We start from the raw sequence: 15,840 nt of genomic DNA on the forward strand, positions 1-15,840 counted from the left end.
TCCTTTCCTGCTACCGTAACCATTCTCATTGACATAGGCTTCTTCTTACCATGTAAGATTCTCTTATCTCCATCATCGTCCAAGCACTCAATAGCCTTATCATAGTAGTCCATACCTGTGAATTTACAACCAATCCATACCCAACAATATATTGTATGATCCCAACGGAAGTATATTTAGATATGCTGATGTAGACATACCATTAAGTTCAAATGCACAAGATCTCACCCAATGATCAACTCTTTTCTTGGTACCTGTAGCCAACTACACCAACCAAGACTCTGCATGCACTTCTCTATTCAAGCAACACATATCCACCAGGTCAGGAGCGATATAACTATAGTTAGATCTAGGGTCATTCAAAATAGAAACAACTTGATCACAAAGTTTACCTTCAATCTTGATAATATATGCTTGATGATCAACCTTCCTATTATCCAATGATGCATAAATCCAAGGAATACTCTGCCCAACATCCTCAATTGTCTGTGCCTCCTGAGAATTGTAAAGTTGTGGTCTTCTACCCTAATGTTGTGGGAAATCTCTCATGCGATGATCCTTTCCACAAGTCCAATACTACAAAAGCTTCCCACCATCACCCTTGTTCTGCTCCTTAGACTGAAATCCCTGTAGTCTATCGGTTGTATTGAACTTCTTATACGACACTACATTCTCCTTGTCATTTGTATCCTGAGGTTTTACTCTCTTCTTAGCCCACTTTCCTTTATTCTTCTCATTACCTTAACAATCTTGCCTAGACTTAGTCTTGCACTTCGATTTCTCATAACAATGCTTCAAGTTTCTGATGGATTCCTCCAACAATCTAGGCATCATGAAACTTAATTCTATCTTTGAATGATACCGACAACCCACTAATGAATCTCGTAATCTTTTCTTTCTCCTCCTTAAGATAAGGCACATATATCAATCTGCTAGTATACTCCTCATCGATCATGGATCTCATCTTCAACTCATATAACTCTTTTTCCCTATCATCAAAGTATCTTTCAGATACATGCTTCTTCCTGAAAAATTTCTAGAACTCACTCCAAGTCAACTCCTCTTCTCAAATGCCTCTGATATTCTTCACATCTTCCCACCAAATGTTTGCATTTTCTTTAAGACTGAAAGTAGCTATCTTAGCTATCATATTTTATGAATAATCACGCAATTTTAAAAACTTATTCATCACAAGAAACCAAGCTTGTACATCTCGTGACTTCTTCATTCTCCATCAAATATAGGAGCCATTTCTTTCTTGAACTCCCATGGCAAGTATTGCTTCTCACTCCTCCTATATTAATGGTGGTAGTGATGATGATGATGTATTTCTGAACCAAAACTAGAATAGAACCCATGGTCATTACCCCTCTTGTTAGGTGTATCCAAGAACCTACCATGTATGACCGTGTCATCCATGTTAAACTTGTATCCTGATTGAGACCTACTACCATATGCCCCATTGATCCTCTCTTCCTATCCATGGATGATCCTAAGCGGTCCTTGTATCTGCAAATATGATAGAATATGAAGGATGAATGCATTAACTTCTTTTTGCTTTTCCTATGCTTTGGAAAGTCTTTCCTGTGACTGAATGATCCTGTCATCATCTTCCTTGCAAATTCTAATCTCTACTTTCAAACTTCTCAGTGTATCTTTTATGTTAGGTGAGTACTCATCCCCATGTTGTTCGTATGATCTGTAGGGAGTTTCATGTAAATTGTAGTCCACCATTCTGCTACTTATCTTCATCTTCTTCTTCCTGCAAACATACCATATCATAGAAACCAAATATAAACATGATCAAAGATGCCTCAGTGAAGTTCAGGGGAGGCTATGTCATCTGCAAAATCAATTCATATTAGCACAACATAGGTATATGTAATGAAATCAACATATCAATCATCTTAATGTCAACACCATCAACCTCTACATGATGACACAACTGCCACAATGACTATCACAATGCATGCATAATGAACAAATTCCGCCCATCCAGTCCAAGTGTTGAACCTGGGTGATCTAATACCAAATTGTAACCACCCCTCCCCACATTTACCCAATTTCAATGGCCTGCCAGATTAAACATGAGACAAAGAGTTACTATGACATGATTCGACCTCCAAGCTTTCGTTATGGAAGTGGGTCCGACAACTGACAACTCACATAAATTCCTCTAGGCTTACAAGACACTCAGGGGATAAAGAACAACCACAGCTGACCAAACCCTCATTTTTTGCTGATTTTCAATGAACTAGACTCCCAACCACACCCTTGACACTTCCTGCATGAATTTGAAGGCCTCCAACCACACCCAAAAACCTGGCTCTGTGCAGTTGTGACCTAAAGTGCTTAATTCAATGCCTGCATTCCCAAGATCTAACCCCCTACACATAACTTCCTGAGATTGCTCATAATGATAAATAACATAAGGATAATGATAAACTTACAAAACTTGAACAAGAAATTTACCTAACTAGGCCTAACATTGACATCATTTCATCAAACATATGGTGAACATGTAAACTATAGGTCATGCATGCATATCTAATCGTACGAGTCTGAAACTTATTTAAGAATTAGGAAGAACGTTTATTTCCCTTCTCACAATAGCTGCAATAAAATTTGTTTGTCCATGCATCCATAAACCATTCATACATTAATCAAAACATGTCAAGAGCCATAAGTAATCTACATCACATAACTAGCATGTAACCAACAAATAAGCATCATAGAAACCATGGCAACTTCGCCATAATTTCCCCAACATAATAGTTAAAAATATACATGAATCACAATATAAGAAAAACTCTTATTAACATATGAAAATACCAACCAAGTGAGGGGCTTCCACGTTCCACCCAAACATAAGGTTGAATCAAATTTATCTTTCAGCCAATCATCCTCGCGCCATATTCCAAGCATGAATGTGGGATCTCATGGAATGAACCAAAACAAAACCAAACCAAGGCTTCCTGAGGCCAAACCACCTCAACCCTCAACCACAGTGATTCCACCTCCATGGTCGAACATCATTGGCACCAACCAAATCAATCTCTACTCAAGGTGTGCAAGGTTCTAGGAACTAGTAACTCAACCCACAATCTTCTAGGGATCCAGAGCATTTTCCCAACCTGACTCTAGGGTCTAGTAACTCAACCCACCAAGGGCTCCAGAAAGTTTGTCCCAACCTAGGCTCTAAGACTAGTAACTCAACCCAAGATATTCCAGGGCTTCCAGAGCATTTGTTCCAATCCACAGCCATAAGTAATTATGAGCACCAATTAGACAAAATTCAAGTGGAAAACCCCAAAACGCCATGGTTATTAAAGAAATGGAAAGGCAAGGCTAAAATTGTTGTCAATCTAGGAAATTTTCCATGCCAATGACAACACATAACTAGATAATCACATGAATATACCATGCATCCATAAATAAATAAGGAAATCACACATGCAATTTGTTACCTGCAAATCAGTCCAACTGTAGGCGTTGATCCACCTTCTCTCTTGCACTTTCTTTCTTTTCTTTACCTTCTTTCTCCAAATCCAAGTGAATGTTAAAGTGTTCCAAGTATTATCCAAGAATTCTCTAAGTGTGCAAGAGTATGAGAGAATGAGAGAATAGAGGAGAGCCCCAAAATTGAACTGACAAAAGGTTGCCCACTAATCCTCAAAAGCCTTTTTATCATTGAGACCTCTATTTTCTCCATTTTCCCTTCAATTTCTCTCTCAAGAAAATTTGTGTCTCTTTACCTTCCTTCTCTCATATTTTCCTTTATTTCATAAATAAATGGCAATTATTGCCACTTTTCCTTTTCTAATGCCTTTTCCAATTTCCATAGCCATAAATTAATCAATATTGATACCCATCACTATGTTTTTCCCAACGTTCAACTTGGAATAAGTGTCCCATGACTTTGGTCTTATTTTTATTTGCATAAGAAATCAACCAAGGTCTGTTACACACATTATAATGCACAACTTCAATATAGAAGCCATACCTAACACAGATGACCGAAAATCTTATTACTAGAATATAAACAAAGTCCATCAAAATTACAACCCATGGATATCGGAATACTTATAAGAGTAGTGATTTTCATAATGAATTGCATCATGATTCTACTAATAGCAATTCAGAAAGACAATGATTGTAGAAGTTTCAGTGATGGCACATAAAACTTAAGGCCTAATTCTTATTATGACCTGTAATCTCATATTAGCTTTTGTGGGCACCTTTGTAAGGGGAATTTCCCCTATGTTTTTATATAGAACAACGATTTTCCTTTGTTGGTAACTCATTTCACCACCAGTGTCTTCATGGGAATGGCTTGGATGCATGTCCTCAACAATTTTGTAGAAACATTTGCAAATGTGACAAAAAAGATGTATCCCTTTTCTTTCATGCATTTCACTATGAGATACCTTATTACCATGTTCAAAAGCCTCATTTCCACTTGGGTGTATGAGAAGACATATGACGTTAAACTACACAACAATCACTTTTCAATAAAATTAGTCAGTGGAGGTCATTTTTATCATATTTTAATTAGTATTTTTTTCTTATAACAAGTAACCACTAACATATTTCAATGTCTCAATCTTTTTCTAGCTAATTGATGGCACTAATATTGTAATTACTAAATACTCACTTTATATAAAGTGAGTTTCCCACATTTACTAGCGAGACACTACTCAATTTGTAGGCAAGTTGAATATGAAATCCTAGGAGTAGCTTTGTTATTGATTTTCTTTGCTACAATAGTTAACATATGGTTAGAATTTACTTATTTTTCTCACCTTGATATGATTCTGAGATAAGCATAGGCTCCAAAATACCTCATGGAGGAGTGAAATTGGTGAAGGTGATGTCATTTGTAATAAATACCTCCACTCTAAGCATATTTTTACTCATGCTTATGTTGTACTTCAATTTTTTCATTTAATGGATCTCCATCAATGTTGTATGGAAGTCTTCCCTCCTCTCCTTAGCCTTGATTGTATTGTTCCAAATCCCATTTTCCTTATTTTGAGATTAAGGCTAATGAATACATGAACTTAAAGTTTTGATACAAGGATGGAGTTTGATGCATTGAGAGATTTATGGAAAGCGTTCTTACACATGCTATGTTCTATAATTGTGATGGGCATAACCCTCTTGTACATAATTCCCAAGAGGCCCTTCCTCTGATGTACAACATATACCTTCACCTTCTCGATTTCAATCCCCATTGGAGTTTCCAATGGGAATGTCTATGATATATTCTTTTAAATAGCTCTCAACCATATTGTCATGAAAGGAATAATACACAACCCGCAAAATTGTATCCCCATACACTAACATTTTATAAGTATATATCCATACTAGTTGGAGTTAGACTAATGATAATGGTAATGAATATAAGGATTAGTAAAAAACTTACCAATATGGTCAATATGCAATATCATCATCTATATTGTCAATTCAAATATATTTCTAAAAAAATAATTACAAACCATAAATATTGTTATGAATTCATGTTCAAATCCCTTCTAGAATGTTCTTAAAAAGATGTGTGAGAGACATTTATTTTTTTGAGTATGCATTTGCAAGCTACAAAGCCTAAATTGATAAATACCATTATCAAACTCCTCTTCATTTGAATATTGAACTTGGTTATTAATACTTATTACTTTTCAAATTATTTAATGTGGTAATGTATCTACACGATCTTTTCCATACACATATATGGTCATGGAATAATTGATGTGTCCTTTCATTGCATTACCAATTTTAGTCAATACTCTTGCATGTTAGTGGAATATATATGTCACATTAACTTGTTAACTCTTGGTCAAGCTTACAACCCTGTAGGATTTTTATTTTTCCCAATGAGGTGGAGACTAGGTCGAGATCAACCCTAATGCTGATTAAAAGAACGTTTTTCCCACCAAGATTGTACAAGACTCAGTTAGACCTAAACGTCCATTAAAATAGTTTATTTCCCTCACAAATAGCTCCGACTTTCAACCACTCTAAATAAAATTGATATCTAATCAAACTAAACTCCACACACACCAAATATTCTATACCTCATAATTCTTACAAAAACTTATGCATAATAATCCACTATAACAATTCATAACCTTAATAACAAGCGCTAGAATATATATATGAATAAATATAGAATACGAAAATGCTCAAAAACTCATGACAAAACCTTTTAATCTCAACCCAATGAGAAAAGTCATTTTGCATGGAAATTTTGGTATACCTTATTCGTAATATATATGGACCACGATATTTTAAAAAAATATCTCTGAGGGAAAATCTCTTCCATTAGTATCATAACATATATTATTATAGTTTTCATTTAAACCAAGCCTTAATAAGGTAGAGAATAGGTTGTTTGGTTAAACTATATTATGGTTAATTTGATTTTGTTTGGGGTTCGAAAACAGTCCATACTTAATACAAAACGTTGTATTCACAATTTTAGTATGCAATACAAACGTTGTATTCACCAGAATAATTAATTATTGATTATCGTATTTTAATAATTTGAATTCGCAACTTGAATTCGCAACGATAATCTTAATTATCCTATTTTAATAACATCAATGAGATTTTAAATTCGCAACGATAATAATTGATTATCATATTCCAAAGCGAGAAAAGTCCACATCTCTGGGGGACTTCAGGCCGATTGCCTTGTGCAACACACTTTATAAGATCATTTCAAAAATCATAGCTGAAAGATTGAAGAAGGCTCTTCACTCCCATATAACAAAAGACCAGCATGCTTTTCTAAAGGACAGGCTTATCATGGACGCAGTGGCTATGGCACAGGAATGCCTCTTCTCCATCATCTCCAAGAAAACCGATGCTGCGGCCTTAAAAATCGATCTTAAAAAGGCTTTCGACTGCGTGGACTGGTCCTTCCTCAGATTTCTCCTAGCAAAAATTGGCCTCAGGCCCATGGCGATCAGCTGGATAATGGCATGCGTCGAATCTGTCCAATTCTCTGTTATTATAAATGGCATCCCCTCCTCTTTCTTCAACGCAGAGAGAGGGCTCCGACAGGGATGCCCTCTCTCTCCCCTCCTCTTCATTTTGGTTATGAACTGCCTCAGTACGCACATCAATGTGGCGGTGGCTGATGGCAGAGTAAAGCCTGTCAGGATCTGTAGAGATATTCAGCTCTCTCACAATCTATTCGTCGATGACGTCCTTATTTTCGCCATGCTATGTAAACCCACATGGATCTGCCTCTTTCTTTTATTCAACAAGTTTCAAGATGCCACCGGCCTCTCAATCAACTGCGGGAAATCTGTGCTCTACCACAATGGAACCAATCCGGCTTTGGCACAGTGGATAGCTGAACGTTTCGGGATCAGTCTCGCCCAGATTATGGAGGGGTTCACCTATTTGGGGTTTCGTCTTAAACCAAAGGGTTATCGTGGCAGAGATTGGGACTGGCTCGTTGATCGTTTTTACCACAAGATCTCTACCTGGGAATCGCGCTCTTTGTCCCTCGGCGGCAGATATACCTTGGTTCAAGCGGTTCTGTCACAGCTCGTGGTATACTGGGGACATCTCTATCTTCTCCCGGTTTCTGTTCACAAGAAGATGAAGACCATAGCCGCAAACTTTTTATGGGGTGGCCGATCCTTTCAGTCAAAAATTCATCTTGTCAAGCTCGACCACATCTCCAGACCCAAAGATAAAGGTGGCTGGGGTCTTCTTAACATGATACATTTTGGAAAAGCTCTCATCTGCAAGTCTCTTCACAGGGGTATTTACGGGAACAGCCCGTGGAGTTCTTTAATCAGGCAAAAATACCTCAAAGGCAGGAATCTTGTTTACTGGCATAGAAGGTCTTCTATTGGAATTAGGCTCGGATCCCCTATCTGGCACAGCTTTAAAAAAATCCAACCTTTCTTCCTGAAGAACCTCAAATGGACTTTTTTCTCTGGCTCCAGCGTCCTCATCGGCATTGACCCCACACTATACAATCTTGAATCCCTCATCCCTCCTCCACTCCTCTCCTTTTTTCACTCCAGAGGCCTTTTCACCTGGAATACTCTTATCGACTCTTGGCCCTCTCTCGAACCCCTCTGGAAAACTGATCTTCAATTAGCCATCCCCCCTGCCCTCCGCCCCCTATGGCTCTCCTTCACTGCCAGATTCTCAGGTCGTGGGATCCTCCAACTGGGCACCAAAGACAATCTCATATGGTCCACTGATAACTCCATCCGTTCCATTTCTGTTCGGAACATCTACTCTGCAGTTATTGCCTCACAGCCTCCTCTACCCTCTACATTCCCAATCAAACTCTGGAAGGCGCCCTGTCCTCTCAAAACCATTCTTTTTTCCTGGCTCCTCTTCAACAACAGGAACCTTGCCTGGGATGTTCTGCAAAAGAAGGGGTGGTCTGGTCCAGGCAGGTGTCATCTCTGTCTCATGGAGCTGGAGACGAATTTCCACATGTTCTTTTGCTGCCCGGCCTCCTCGGCCATCTGGTATGATCTATCCATTCTCTACAGCTTCCCTCACATGCAATTCTCTTCGGTTCAGGAGGCCTTCGTATGGTGGGGCTCTCAAAGCCCCAACTGGCAGGCAATCTTCATCATCACATGCTGGCGCACATGGAAGTGGAGGAACTGCCGCATTTTTCAAGAATGTGGGCGGCCGCTTGCCTCCATACTTCCTACTATCCTGGGTTCCTTGGCTCCGCCGTTTTAATTTGCTGGCTGCAGACTTTCTTTCCTGCCTTATCATCTACACCAGCATTTTTGGGAACAGTCTTTTTCTTTTTATCGTTTCCGACATTTAGCTGTTTGCCCTCCTTTTTCTCACCATGTTTATGCGGAATGGTTAATCTTTACAGTTCATACTTTTCTATGTTTTGGAACGACAGTTTGCCGCGGATAGATGCTTCAACATTTTATTTTCACACACTTTTGCACTGTTATATACGCTCCTGTATCATCTAAATATGTTCTGATCAATGGCTCTTGGCTCGCTATGTTCATGATTGGCTCGATTGCAGCCCACAAATGTATCGACCTTTATATACACTTAATATAATCTATTCTGTTTTTTCCCTCTGAAAAAAACATCAATGAGATTTTTCAATTCAATTAAGTAGCAGGACATTTAATTTTTAATTTTCAATTTTCAATTTATGTAGGAGGACATTGAATACTGTCTAAATGAACACGTGAAAGACATTTAAGATAATTAATTATTGATTATCATATTTTAATAATTTGAATTCGCAAAGATAATACTTGATTATCATATTTTAATAACATTAATGAGATTTTTCAATTAAGTAGCATGACATTCAATTTTCAATTTAAGTAGGAGGACATTGAATACTATGTAAATGAACACGTGAAGGACATTTAAGTAGTGCATTGGTTAGAGTTTTAAAAAGATTGATAATTTTTTATTTCTAACAAATTTCTTCACAAAATTTTGATATTGGGATTTAATTTTTAATATGAATAGTGATTAATGTTTTATTTCTATTTTTATTTTATTAAAATTTTAAATAAAAAACTAAAAATGAGATTTTGAAAAAAAAAAAGATTAAAATATATAATAATCGTTTTTAAGATATTAAAAATAAATATAATGTGAATAAATTTATTAGTTAATTTTTTTTATTAAAGAGAAATAAAAGATAGAGAATATATATGTGTGTGTGAGAGAGAATGATGAAACATATATATAGAAAAATATGTGATGATATATATAATTTAAAAGCATGTAGATTTTTATTAAAGAGTGATTCCGCCGGTATAAGTAGATGTGTGATGTGAGATATTTTTTAAATTCAAATTTTTTATATTGTAAAAATAATTTAGATAAAAGAAAATATAATATACATGTCACATTAAAATATATAACATATAAATAGTACTTATAAATTAACATCCATTTTACCATATAAATTAAAATATTGATTCCATAATTATCTATAAATTTAATTAATAAGCATATAAAAACTTAATATTTACAATATGACAAGATTTTTAATCACGAATATATTATTAACTTCTAAAAAGGCTTTTTTACAATATCATGGGCCAATACCCAGAAGAGAAAGATAGAGAGAGGAAGAGGAGGGAAGAAAATCACAATACCATAGAGAGGAAGAGGAGGGAAGAAAATGACAATACCATGGGCTAATACAATGGGCCATGGGCCATTCTATATACATAAAAAATATGTGATGATATATATAATTTAAAAGCATGTAGATTTTAAATATATAATAAATGTTTTTAAAAGCACGTAAATTTGAGAAGAATGATGACAAGATCATTGAATATAAAAAATATTAAACAAAATGTCATTCAAAGCTAGAATAAAAAAGAAATCAATCATTGAATATAAAAAATATTAAACAAAATGTCATTCAAAGCTAAAGAAATCACTTGGGATATAGATGCAAGTGTCCAATCTATGTACAAAGAATAATTTATAAAGTTGTGATGCAATTTCAAATATGGAAATACCACCATCATGTTTTTCAGGATGTTATTTTTCTTTATTTACCTCATCCATTATAATCTACTATTTGTAATTTTTATTGAAACTTAAAAAAACATCTTAGAAGATCAAGAGCTATCTATAAACTTCACATAATGTAAATAATTTAGCTTTATCTTCTACTTTTGCATGCAATTTTCTTTATTAATTCTTATTTTAAAATACCATTTACATGTCAAAATTGTTGCTCAATTTATGATTTACGACATTTCCTTTGCAACATCAGATACAAATGCTAATGCTAGTATAATTTTCATTTAAACTAAGCCTTAATAAAGTAGAGAATAAATTGTTTGGTTTTACTATATTATGGTTAATTTGATTTCGTTTGGGGTTCGAAAACAGTTCATACTTAATTTAACGAATATTAGGATGTCTATTTTCTGTATTCGTCTCACAAATAATGATAATGAGTAAACACCATCGGAAGGTTGTCCTTTGACTTCTTTCCATGATCGCGGCCTAAGTTATTTATGCTTAAATCATAACCATTCACCTAATTTTAAAAAATAAGATGAGTTAAGGTTATGATGTTTGAGAAACATTGGGAAATCTTATATATAAAAAAGTGAAATGATATTTTATTATGGTAAGTAAATAATAAATATTATTAAAAAATTGGGTTGAGAGATGTTTTATAATTTAATATGGAGTAGATTTCATGTAAATGTAAATATTTAACATTTTTAATGTATTTAAAAATCAATCTAATTATTATTATTATGTATGGGCACAATTTAAATTTAAAATATAAAGAAGTTTATCAACACTTAAAATATGTATGGTAAATAAATAAAAATATAATAAACCAGAGATATGGTAAAGAAATAAATATGACAAATAAATAAACTAGAGCTATAGTAAATAAATAAAACCACTTTTTATATTTATTTCATAAACCTATTTATATTTACTAAAACTTAAAAAAGAGTTTTTATTTAGGTGAAGCGTATGGGACAAATATCATTTTAATACCATGGGCCAAATACCATATTTATAAAAGAGGTATAGTAAATAAATAAATATAAAAGATGTATAAAGAGGTATGGTAAATAAATAAAAATATATCAAATGGGATTAGAAATCAACATCTAATTATATACCAAACTTATGGACCAAATACCATGGGCCAAATTATTATTAATACCATGCAAAAAAAAACATTACTAACCCTAATATTAAAGATTAATATTTTTATTTTTATTAAATCCAATATTCATATTAATATATTATAATATTAATATTATTAAATTTAATAACTTATTATAATATTATTAAATTTAATAACTTTGGATTAATACAATATTAAATTTATTATATTATAATATGTATTAATATATCATAATATATATATTAACTCTATATATATGTGGGACCGAAGAACAAAGACATAAAGTGATAAAGATAGAGAGATAGGGAGAGTGAGAAGGGAGAGATGGAGATAAAGTGAAGGAGAGGTGAGAGGAGGAAATAAGAGAGAGAGAGAGAGGGGCAGAGGAGTGAAAGAGGTAGAGAAGGGTAAGAGAAAGAGAGGGATATACAAAGATGGAGGGGAAGATAGAGAAGGAGAGATGGAGGGAGATAGTGAGAGGATTGGAGGGCACAAAGAGAGAGAGAGAGAGAGAGAGAGAGAGAGAGAGAGAGAGAGGAAGGGATAGAGAAGAAGGATGAGAGAGAGGACTTGAGAGAGAGGAGGAGAGAGGGAGGGATAGAGAGATGGAGTTGGAGGAGGCGAGAGGGAGGGATAGAGAGATGGAGTTGGAGGGGGCGAGAGGGAGGGAAGAAGAAAGACATAGAGAGTGAGAAGTGGAGGCAGAGAAGGAGTGAAAAGGGAGAAATGGAGAGAGAGTGGGTATGTTTAGGGGTGAGATAAAGAGGCAAAGAAGGAGAGATGGAGAGAAGGGGGGAGAGAAGGAGAGAGGGAGAGAGAGAGAATGATGGGGGAAGAGAGAGGGAGGTAGGAGAGAAAGGGAGAGAGAAGAATGATGAGAGAGAGGAGGAGAGTGATGGGGGGAGAGAGAGGATTGGAGGGAAAAGAGAGAGAGAGAGAGAGGGAGAGAGAGGACTTGAGAGAGAGGAGGAGAGAGGAGGAGAGATGGAGGGATAGAGAGATGGAGTTGGAGAGGGAGGGATAGAGAGATGGAGTTGGATAGGGAGAGAGGGAGGGAATAATAAAGACAGAGAGAATTTAAAGTGGAGAGAGAGAGGGAGTGAAAAGGGAGAGATTGAGAGAGAGTGTGTATGTTTGGGGGTGCGATAAAGAGACAAAGAAGGAGAGAAGGAGAGAAGGAGAGAGAATGAGAGAGGGAGGGATATACTAACAAAGTTGGAGGGTTAAGAGAGAGAGAGAGAGACGTAGGAGAGAAAGGGAGAGAGAGGAAGAAAGAGAGAGGATGTGAGAGAGTGGAGAGAGGGAGGAAAAGAGAGATGAAGTTGGAGGGGGGGAGAGAGGGAGGTCAGAAGAAAGACATAGAGAGAGATAGATGGAGAGAGAGAGAGAGGGAGTGATAAGGAATTCAGAGATAGAGGGAGAGAGGACAACATGAGGAAAGAGAGATTGAAGAAAGGGAGAGGGAGAGAAGGGGAAGATATAGAGAGGGAGAGAGGAGGATGGAGGGATAGATAGATAGATTGGAGAAATAGAGTGTATGTTTTGGGGGTGATATAGAGAGACAAAGGGAGATAGAGATATTGATGGAAGGTGAAGAGAGGGAACACGAGAGAAATGGAGAGAGGGAGGGACGGACAAAGGGATTAATAGACATGGAGTGAGAGAGCGTGTGTATTTGGGGGGTGAGATAGAGAGACGAAGAAGGAGAGATGGAGGGAGATATAGATATATATGGAGGGGGGAGAGAAGGAAGAATATTTATTGCACTAGATGCATTGATTTCAGTGTAGATGGAAATTTCTAATCTTATTTTATTTCTTGCCCTAGATGCATTTATTTTAGTGTAGATGTTGATTTCTAATGATATTTGATTTCTTGCACTAGATGTATTGATTTCAATGTAGATGATTTCTAATCCTATTTGATTACTTGCACTAAATGCCTTGATTTTAGTATAGATGGTGATTTCTAATCCTATTTGATTGTTCACACTAGATGCACTGATTTCAATGTAGATGTTGATTTCTAATTATATTTGATTTCTTGCACTAGATGCATTGATTTCAATGTAGATGATTTCTAGTCCTATTTGATTGTTTGCACTAACTGCATTGATTTCAGTGTAGATCGTCATTTCTAATCCTATTTGATTGCTTGCACTAAATGCATTGATTTCAGTGTAGATGTTAGTTCTAATCTTATTGGCTTACTTGCAATAGATGCATTGATTTGAGTATAGATATTGATTTCTAATCCTATTTGATTGTTTGCATTAGATGCATTGATTTTAGTGTCAAAGTTGTTTTCTAATCTTATTTGATTTCTTGCATTAGATGCATTGATTTAAGTATAGATGATTTCTGATTTGATGTAATTTGATTTGATGTAATTGGATGTATGATGGTACATTAATTTTAAAGTGATCGGATTAACAATGTGCATTGATTTCAGTGTAAGCACAAAACATTATTGGCAATATACATTGATTTTTGTGTTATAGTAATTCAACCTATTAATATTGGAGAGAAAGAGAGACATGGTATGATGTTTACTATAACAGCTCGAGCTAAAGATTTAAATGGTTTACTATTTCAACTATCATTTTCATATAATCGATATGAAAATATGACAACTAACAAGGGTGACAATAAGAATAGTAGAAGAAAATAGTTCGAGATTAATCACAATGAAGATTATTTGTAATTGACTACATTCTTATTATTCACATTTTCTATCACTATTACTTTGTCACTTTGTATTAAAAATATTTATTTCATCATTTTTCATCATTAAAGTTATTAACAATATTTATCATCTCAACAAACTGAGGTAACTAGGAAAATTTAAAATTAAAATGACGTGATTAATATTAGACATATTTAACATATTTAAAATTATTATATTAATATTAGATGTATTTATATATTTAAAATTAATCATATATTCAATAACTTTTCCTTCGTCGCATATGAGTGAAACCAACCTAGATCCATCTTAACTTCGGATTTATCAAATGCTGAGAGATCAGATATCTCGAGGTGCAAACTTTTCTTCAAATTTTACACTAAAAAGTAAGTTTACAACGTAAGAGATTGGATCCTTCTCAACACTTATAAATCCAAAATTAAAATAAATCTAAGCTAATTTAAAATAAAATAAATATATTGACATTAAAATAAATGTGTTAGCATTTCCTACTCATAAGTATAATATAAAAGTCTATTATCATGAGATGTGCGTCATAGAAACATGTTTTTAAAATGCATTCGGGTAAGTAATTAAATATATATCAAAATATAGTACAGAAATTAAGTGATATGTTTGATCCCCGAACTTTGTACTTGTGTGCTACTCAAATCCACTAAGCACAAATCCACTAGGAAAAACGTTTTTATTTATAAAAAGCATCCATCCAAAAACATTTACTGTGTCAAATATCCATAATTTCTATGTATTATACATTCAGTGGGTCAGAAATAATATAATATGATTGTTTAAATTAAAATAAAATATTATTACATAATTTTTGTTATAAATTTTATGACATAAATAATGTTTAAAATAAATTAAAATAATATTGATGCGGAAATTATATATATATAATTTTTTTTTAATTTATAATAAGGAGATGTGTTGCTAAATTTTTTTATGAGTTAAATATCTTATAATTTATAATTGTTTTTGAATATTTAAAATGTACAGTGTTATAAGATGAAAAAGGTTAAAAACAATATTTTTAAAATGGATTAAGAATATTGTGGTCGTATGAAAGTATGTTTTGAATTTTTTTCTTTGAAATGATGGAGCAATGTTTAGGAAGTATGATGTGTTGTATGATATATGTGATATTATATGATATATATCTTATGTGATATGGTAAGTTATAATTAAATTAATTGAGTGTGAAACATTATATGATGATTTAAGTAATTTTGAGTGCAATATATGATGTATTTTATTTTAAAAATATTTGGCTTTACATTTTTGTTTTAGGTTGATATCTTAAAAGAACTTTAATTTTTGTTTAGATTTTTAAATAAGTTTTTTTCTTACTCACATTACACTAAAATAACATTTGGTTTTATGTGCATCACACATTTTTTAAATTTGAGTGTGACATGTTGATTCAATAATATTTTTCAGTATTTCCATCATGAAACTTTGTGTTAAATGTGCCGTATCCA

Source organism: Pinus tabuliformis, chromosome 6 (genome assembly GCF_031772625.1).
Source record: "Pinus tabuliformis cultivar Carrire ecotype Pingquan chromosome 6, CPIR1, whole genome shotgun sequence".
Lineage (NCBI taxonomy): Eukaryota > Viridiplantae > Streptophyta > Pinopsida > Pinales > Pinaceae > Pinus > Pinus tabuliformis.